We start from the raw sequence: 7,738 nt of genomic DNA on the forward strand, positions 1-7,738 counted from the left end.
CTTATTATACCACTAACCAATTTCCCTGCTTTCACTTGGGGCCCTGAAAGCATAAGTTAAGCAAATGCTTCTTATAAGTGCAGAACACACCATCATTGCAAGAGGACATCACATTGCAGACCAGCTGCTGTGACATCAGCACAATATGGCATAATCTCTTTAAAAGACAAACAGAAATGTGAAATTCCGAAACAAAACAGTAAAGTATTAACTCAACTGTGTAAATCAGCAACAGACTGTTAGTACCTTATAACATACTGTAGCAGCACAATGCATCAACTATCAATGGAAAGGATGAAATATTACCTCTGCCTTGTAAACAATATAATGCTACAACTTTTGTATAACAAGGTAATGAATGTACAACACAGACCTTCCCTTTCCCACCTACTCACAAGTGTTTCAGACAAACTTTGCAAGCTATCGTGTAGCCAATCAGCTTTTGCACCCATGCAGTATTTTTTATTCTTGGTTTCCTCTCTAAATGTGTACTTTAACGACACAACTTGTGATGTACTAAATGTGTTCCGTAAACCATACAGAATGACTGCTGTGGCCAAGCCAACATGAGGGTGAGGCCTTTACATTTTCTTGGCTTTTTAGAGTTCAAAATAAGCAGAGCTACACCAGAAGAATTCTCCATCAGCCTGCTGTGGGGCTTTTCATGGTGCCTCTGTACTTCTGGGTGGTGTACAGGGGCTGCAGCTGGTGGAGAATCCCTCTCCAAAGATGAAGAAACTATCATGTGGAAGCAAGTTTATAAATGCCCCAGTGCAAACAAAGGGAGTTCAGAAGCTCTCCAAATGCAGAGTTAGTTAAGCATTAAAATGCACACATGGTGTGCATTTTCTACTACTTTTTCCCATTAAAATGATGTCTTTTAACACATATATTTAACAACATTAGAAACAATTTCATGAGAGAGAGAGGGAGGGGAACATTGCCAAGTTAAAATAATACTATGAAAGTACCTGAGCTGCTCTTCTTCTGGCATGGATCCTAATGGAGTAGAGAGCTTTCCCACCAGGAAGGTCTTGGGCCTTGTGTTGACCAGTCCTCCACACGGGAATGAATTGCATCTTCACTGCATTTTGGAACCACAGGAGGAGTAGAGTCAGTACTACATAAGGGAGCTGTGGCAACACCAGTGGTACTGGAACTCCTGGAAACAGGAAAAGGAGACAGAATCAGAGAGCAGAGAAAATGATTCTGGCGAGCAGCACAAGGAACTGTGTGAATCAGTGACACCAGTTCATAATCCCTGATTTGTCAATTTTTTATCTGATTTGCTTAGAATAGGATTTCTCCATGATTTGGTGCAGTGATTTCAGAAATGAAGGGAAGAGGAGCTGGTTAGATAGTGTGACAGAAGCTTCTTGTCACTGCTACCAGAGGCCCAGCACTGGACTGGGCTTCGCCAGTCAGTCATGCTCCCCATCTGTTGTCAGATGGAACTCACCCACACCATGTGTCATGTACAGTAACAGGTATGTAAGAGCCCAGTTGTGTTTGGACTGTCTGGCCCTGACACCCTCCTGCGTCTTGTGTCATTTATTCCTGCGCACTGTGGGGCCAAGATGCTACCAAATAAGATTCTTCACTCACTGGCCCAGGTGGTAGCATTTTTGCACCCACTTTGCACAGAGTCAATAATAAGGTGCGAAGCAGGGGAGGACTTGGAGCCCGGTGTGCTCTCCAATTATAAACTCCTTGAGGCAGGGAGCTCATTTCCAGCACTGTGCACAGCCAGGCATCATATTGGGAACCCAAATCGTGGGCTGTAGGCAAAGAGAGTCCTCACCTGGCTGACCTGGTAGGATCCACATTGAGCTGTTCTCTGGCAGGAGCCATTCTTTACAGAGCTTATTGTGCTACAGGATATGATTGAGCTGCATCTGTCGCTTCAAGAGAGAGTAGAACTGGCTAGTTATACAAAGCTGATGGGTCAATGCAACAGGCAGAACCAGGAATAGAAGCCAAGAATCCAGACTCCCTGTACCTTGCTCTAACCATTAGATGTACTGGTGCCAAAAGCAGTAGCCTGTAGAGAAGCCTCCCTGGCTAGTGAGGTGAGGGCTGTGTTATAAACCCAGGGTTTGCCTGACAGTACAGTGTTCCGCTCCTGGACACTCTCACAATACACAGCAACATCCCATCACAAATGGGGTTCCAGGCATGTTGCCAGGGCCCCTGAGAAGAGTCACTGGGTGAATACAGGCTCAGGTTTACTGTGCAGCAGGGAGAGAAGGAGCTCTTTATGGCGTAATCCTGACAGGAATCTGAGGCCTTTCAAAACCAGGCAGCAGAGAGTCCCAACCTACATGTATAATGGCACTGTCAGGAATGAACTCAGCAAAAGGCAGCTGGGTCCAGGGCCAAGAGAGTGGTGGCTGTTTTCAACACTAGAGATAGGGCGTGGAAACAAATGATGGGTGCGGCAAAAATCCAGAGGAGGCAATTCTGTGTACCTACCTCTTGGACACAAAGGCTCAAGCACTTTGGCCGGGGCTGGCAGCAGAGGGGTTTAGAGTGTCAGTCATGCTTTCCTTTTGCTGTTTTACACACTCACAGGAGGTCCCATGATATTAACAAACAAATCAAGGTCTTGGATTCATCTAGCCAATGTGTCCTGCTCTGATCCCCTCCTGCCCTGGTCCCTAACCTGCACTAACAATCACCCATCTGTCAGCCCTGGTTATTTTTTCGTACTGTTCGGTTTGGTTGAAAACAGGAGAAACAGGAGGAAAAACTTTGCAGCCAGTCTGAGTGCTGTGACCTCAGAGAGAAGGCAGACAGTCTTCAGACCACAGCTTCCTGTTCTCTGTTGTGTGCGCCTGTGGGGCAGTATTTGGGGGGGATCTAACCCTTTATGCAGCATGCTGTTCACTAATGGCACTGTATACGAGACAGTGATCGAGCTGTGGCACTGGATTCTCCCCCATGCAGTGGCAGGCTGGGTTTTGCTGGATCTTTTACAAATAGTGTAATGAACCTACTGGCTCATTACCAGGCACTGACTTAATCCCCAGGTCAACATCCAGCCAGAGAGGGCTCTGTAATCCCCGGAGAATGGAGTACAGCCTGAGGTCAGAGGTAACCAGATCAGGGAGAGCTGGGCCCTGCAGCAGTCAGGAACCACAAGCTGAGAGCTGGCTGCAGACAGGCCAGGCAGTGACACACGCTGTTGCCAGCAGTAGCCTCAGCAGGAAGCTACAGGGCAGCAGCTTGCAGGCAGAGGTCAGAGTGAAGAAGGTACAACAAGCCCCTATGGTTATACCCCGTGTGCTGAACTACATGTAGGGGCTAGGTTGGGAACTGCTGGGTTAATCTTTTGTGGCTGCTGTTTAAAGTCATGTTGTCTTGGGTATTTTATTTCTGGCTGCCCTTCTAAAGAAACCCTCTGTTGTGGAAAATGTGCAAGTGTTTAGGAGAAAACCCCCAAGAACTAGAGCCTGGCGCACCTTCAGCGCTTGCCCGGAGCCTGCAGTACGCAGAGTGCACTACCAAACCCCTAGCGGGACGGGTGTGCCACAGCGGCACCCTACAGTGGGGTTGGCTACAGTGGGGACAGGACACAACTCTCATCTTCCTTGTAACCCCCAGCTTACCATGTAAACCCTTACAGAGTGATGCCCTACAAAATCTAATGCGACATGGCCTGAGGGCTCTGCCCTGTCCTCCAGGGCTCATGAAGGGTGAATCACAGTAGTGTTCTGAAATAGGGCTATTAGTTAACAATATTGGATTGTCACACTCAGCACATTGTCAGTTATTCACTCTTTCAAACAGAGACCCCTGCATCCCCTTTTGGTAATGGCTCGGAGGCAATATTGCTCTCTATTGAATGTTCAGCACAACCCTTTGCCCAGGCCCTGCTGCCTCCCCTGTTGTTTTACCTAGGACATTCCCATTTCTGTTCTCTAGGATCTCTTGGGAACAGTCACTCCTTCAACTGAGGGGTAACGAGCGAAAAGAGAACATAGCCAACTCCTAGCCAGGGTTCAGGCAGGTGCTGGTGCTTATCCCATCACAACAGCCCTGAGCCCTGATAGATGAGAGGAGAACATAGTGAATAAGCCGGAAGAATGGCCATGGAGAGTAGAGGAGTCAGCCCCTCAGTGGGAGTCAAGCAATACTAGGCTTGAGACATGCACCTTGAGTGTGTCCTCCAGAGCCTCCCCCGGCCTATCTTTAACTTTAGGGCATTACAGATAGCCAGATTCTGGGGCTGAGATGGGGGAGGGTCCTGTCTCCCCATCCCCAAGGCTCCAACTCAACATTTTTATCCTGTACTGAATAAACAGAGAGTGGGAAAAGCAAGCCAGAGCATCAAAGCAGCTGCTTTTAGAGGGATCCAGGCTGGAAGGGTAGCTCATGGGGATGCCTGCTTTCTGGCTGGAGCTTTCTGGATTACCTTGGCTGGGTGCGGGAGTGATAGGGCTCTGATCTGATGATCTGCATTTTGTAGTTCCCTGCTGTTTTATAAGGGGGAGAGGGATGGGGAGGGAGAGAGTGTATTAAATGCGAAGGCTTCTCTCTTCCAGATAGCCTAATGCTGGGCACACTAGAAACATGTAACAGCTCAGCTCTGCTCCTGCCGAGTCCTCCTGGCCCTGCCACAATCCCAAACATGGACAATGTTATAAACCGGCCTTTTCATACGAAGGCTCAGCGGCCAGAGCTGCCAACACCCCAGCACCAGGCAGGGTGATTCCATACTGTCTGCCCCAGCCATGTGGAGCTTCAGCGGTACATCCTGTCCTCCTACCTAACCGCAGGGAGTGAGCTGTAGAGCAGAGTGTCAATGCTGCCTTGTGTCAAAGCCTCCTCACTCGCTCTCTTTGGGGAATAATGGGCCTATTCAGGGAGCCCTGGAGCCAACACAATGACACTCTTGGTTTGTCTGCCAGAGTCATGTGTGAGAGAGCAGGCAGCGTAAGGTAAACAGGCCCTGGGAGTGGCCATGGGCAGCGCAGTGCACAAGGCTGGTGTGATCAATAATTGTAATCAGGAATAAGCAAACTCCCTGCTGGTGTCACAATCCCTGGGAAAACTTCCTGCCCCTCAGCCGTGCTGGTCCTGGGGGACCTATGCAGGCAGGGCATACCTTCAATAAGCCTGACCCTGAAAGGAGATGAGTAACCTCAGCTCCCTCCAACTCCCATGGGAGTTAAGGCTGCTGTGCACTTACAGGATATGGCCTTACATGCAGATTGGGGCAAAATGCCGAAAGGGGATTTGGCAAGCGGGCACTACCTTCTGAAGTGAGAGCTGTGCCTGGGGAGCCCAGGACTGGGATAGCAGGCGGTGCTGTGGGTCAGGGGTGAGGCACATCAGCTGAGTTATGCTGGAGTTATTTTCCCAACACCTACCTGCTTAGCTGCAGCCAGTGCTCTCGGTTTCCAGTTTTGCCGAGCACTAAAATCCCTCAAATTAACCCAAAGCCATGAAAGAATTTGAGGTGCTTTCTGAGCCCAAGAGTCAGCCAAATCTCAGCTTCTCCTTCTGGCTCTTTCCTCCTCCCATCTGCTGTCTGTCTCCCTGCCTGTGTCTCCCTCTTCCTGTGTGGCAGCTCTTGCCTGGACTGCTTCACTGGTTCCTTTGGACAGTGGCCTCTGAGGTGGGGGAAGGGAGGCAGCTTTTTCTTCTAGTGTCCCATCCCAACCCCCAAGCTCTCACTCTTCTGATGAGTCAGCACCTCCAGGTGCTGCACTTCCTCAAGGAACAACAAGGCAAATGGCTCCACGATATGCTGAGTCAGCTCTGAAAGGGCTTGACAGATCTCCCAGCAGGAGGAAGACTAGGTGGTGATGTGGCCAGGGGCCTCCCCAAGGCCTGAAGGACTCACCAGTAGGAGACTTCAGAGCTTTAACTCCTGCTTCCCATGCACACACTTTCTTGGCTTATCTCATAGGTTCTTTCAATATTCTTGGGTCCAAAAATGAGACCTGCCCCATAGATTGATTGACTGGTTATGTGTTCTTTCAGCAGAGAATGTAGTAGGCAGTTTGCAGTCCAACTAAAAGGCACAATTCCCACCCTGAGGAAGTTACAAACATGGTCAGACATGACACAGCAATGAGTTAAAAAAAGGATGATTACCGAGGGTGTGGGGCAGGCCTGATAAAAGTAATACACTGATTCAGTGACGCATGATGGGGCAAATCTCTGTATGTAGGTGTGAGAGACGCTGAGAGAATGGATTAGTCAAACTCGGGGTTGGTTTCTTGTAAGCTTCATGGCAAAGCGGGTCTTGAGGAGGAATTTGAAGCTGGGGATCCTTACAGCTCAGCTCAGGGAGTATTTTCCATGTGGAAGAAGAACCAGGGGTAGTTCTTCACTGCTGTTATCCTTTTGTTACCAGTATGGGAAACAATCCACAGAGGGGGAAAGGACTTTCCCAAGGTTCCACAGTGAGTCTGTGGCAGAGACAGAAATGGAACCCAAGAGTCCTGATTCCTCTTCCTGTTCCTTAACCAGAACGCTGCCCACCCTCCTCCCCCCTAGCTCGCCCACTTGCCTTTCTGTTGGTTACTCTACAGTTATTACCATGCAGCGACAATCAGCCCTGTTCACATAGCCACGCACTGTGCAGATCACCATTCAACCTTCCAGTGCAGAAACAGGGCAACTGCAATATTTTGTTTTCTTGTGTCTATTTTTTGCAGTAATTAAGCAGAGCACTGATCCCCAGCCTGGGCATTTTCCGGTTGTTAAGGCTGGGGTGAGGTGCTCAAACCCTCCAGCCAACTGGCCATTAACTACCCAGAAACAAATTCCCTCTCAGTCACTAATGCATGTATAAGGAAGCCACATACAATATATTTTCTCCATTCTCATGACTGCCTGAACAGGAGGAGCTCTGGTCGAATCTGAAGGGATGACAACCATCCTATCCATCTAAATGGGAGGAATCCCTTCTAGAGCCCAGCTACATGAGAGGAGGGTATGGGGGGTTGGGGAGGCTGTCCTCAGAATGGGACAAGTCATTGTGGATACTTGCAAGATACTTACAAGAGGTTTTACACCTCAAACGCCCTGCTTTATATGGCTTCCTGTGTTTCCTGTGCTGTGGCTCTGTGGGAAATATACATGCCATTATCGAGTGGCTTTCCCCTGCCATCCCAAGTTGCTGTCAGATCCCCATTTGCCCTCCAGAGCCCCTTGTTTTGCAAGGGGTTGATTTTTATTTGTTCCTTTGTTGTGTCTGTTTTAGAACTCTATTGATTTCCCTCCTTATGTGACTTTTACAAATGCTGCTGCTTGCTATAAAACATGGATGTTTTCTTTCACCGACACAGGAGCCCATCACTTAGTTTCCTTTGAAGACACTCACCGCGCTAATAGTTACAAGCTGCTAGGTGAGACGTCTACTTTGCAGTCCGAATGGACGTGCGCTGCGCTGGGAAATGCCTTCCAGGAAAAACAAGATCAGAATTGAATAGCAAACGTCATTCTGAGGTGAATAACAAAGTACTTCTCTGGGCCTCTGCATCCTTGGGGATCCTTCCCCCTCCAGTCCCAATGTCCCCTCATATCTGACCCATTGTAGGGAACCACGGAAGATTGTGTAACGGCCTATTTAGGGTATTTTCGCTTTCTCGATGGCCTGTGGAAAGCCCCTGCTTACTAAGCAGCTGGTCACTGTAGGACACGGCAAGCCAGCTATAGCCCGCTTCTAACTGGTTAGAGCCAGTTTGTATGGCCCTTGGCCAAAGGGCATACACCGCCTGTGGAA

The sequence above is a fragment of the Gopherus flavomarginatus genome, chromosome 5 (assembly GCF_025201925.1).
Source record: "Gopherus flavomarginatus isolate rGopFla2 chromosome 5, rGopFla2.mat.asm, whole genome shotgun sequence".
In the NCBI taxonomy this organism is placed as follows: domain Eukaryota; kingdom Metazoa; phylum Chordata; order Testudines; family Testudinidae; genus Gopherus; species Gopherus flavomarginatus.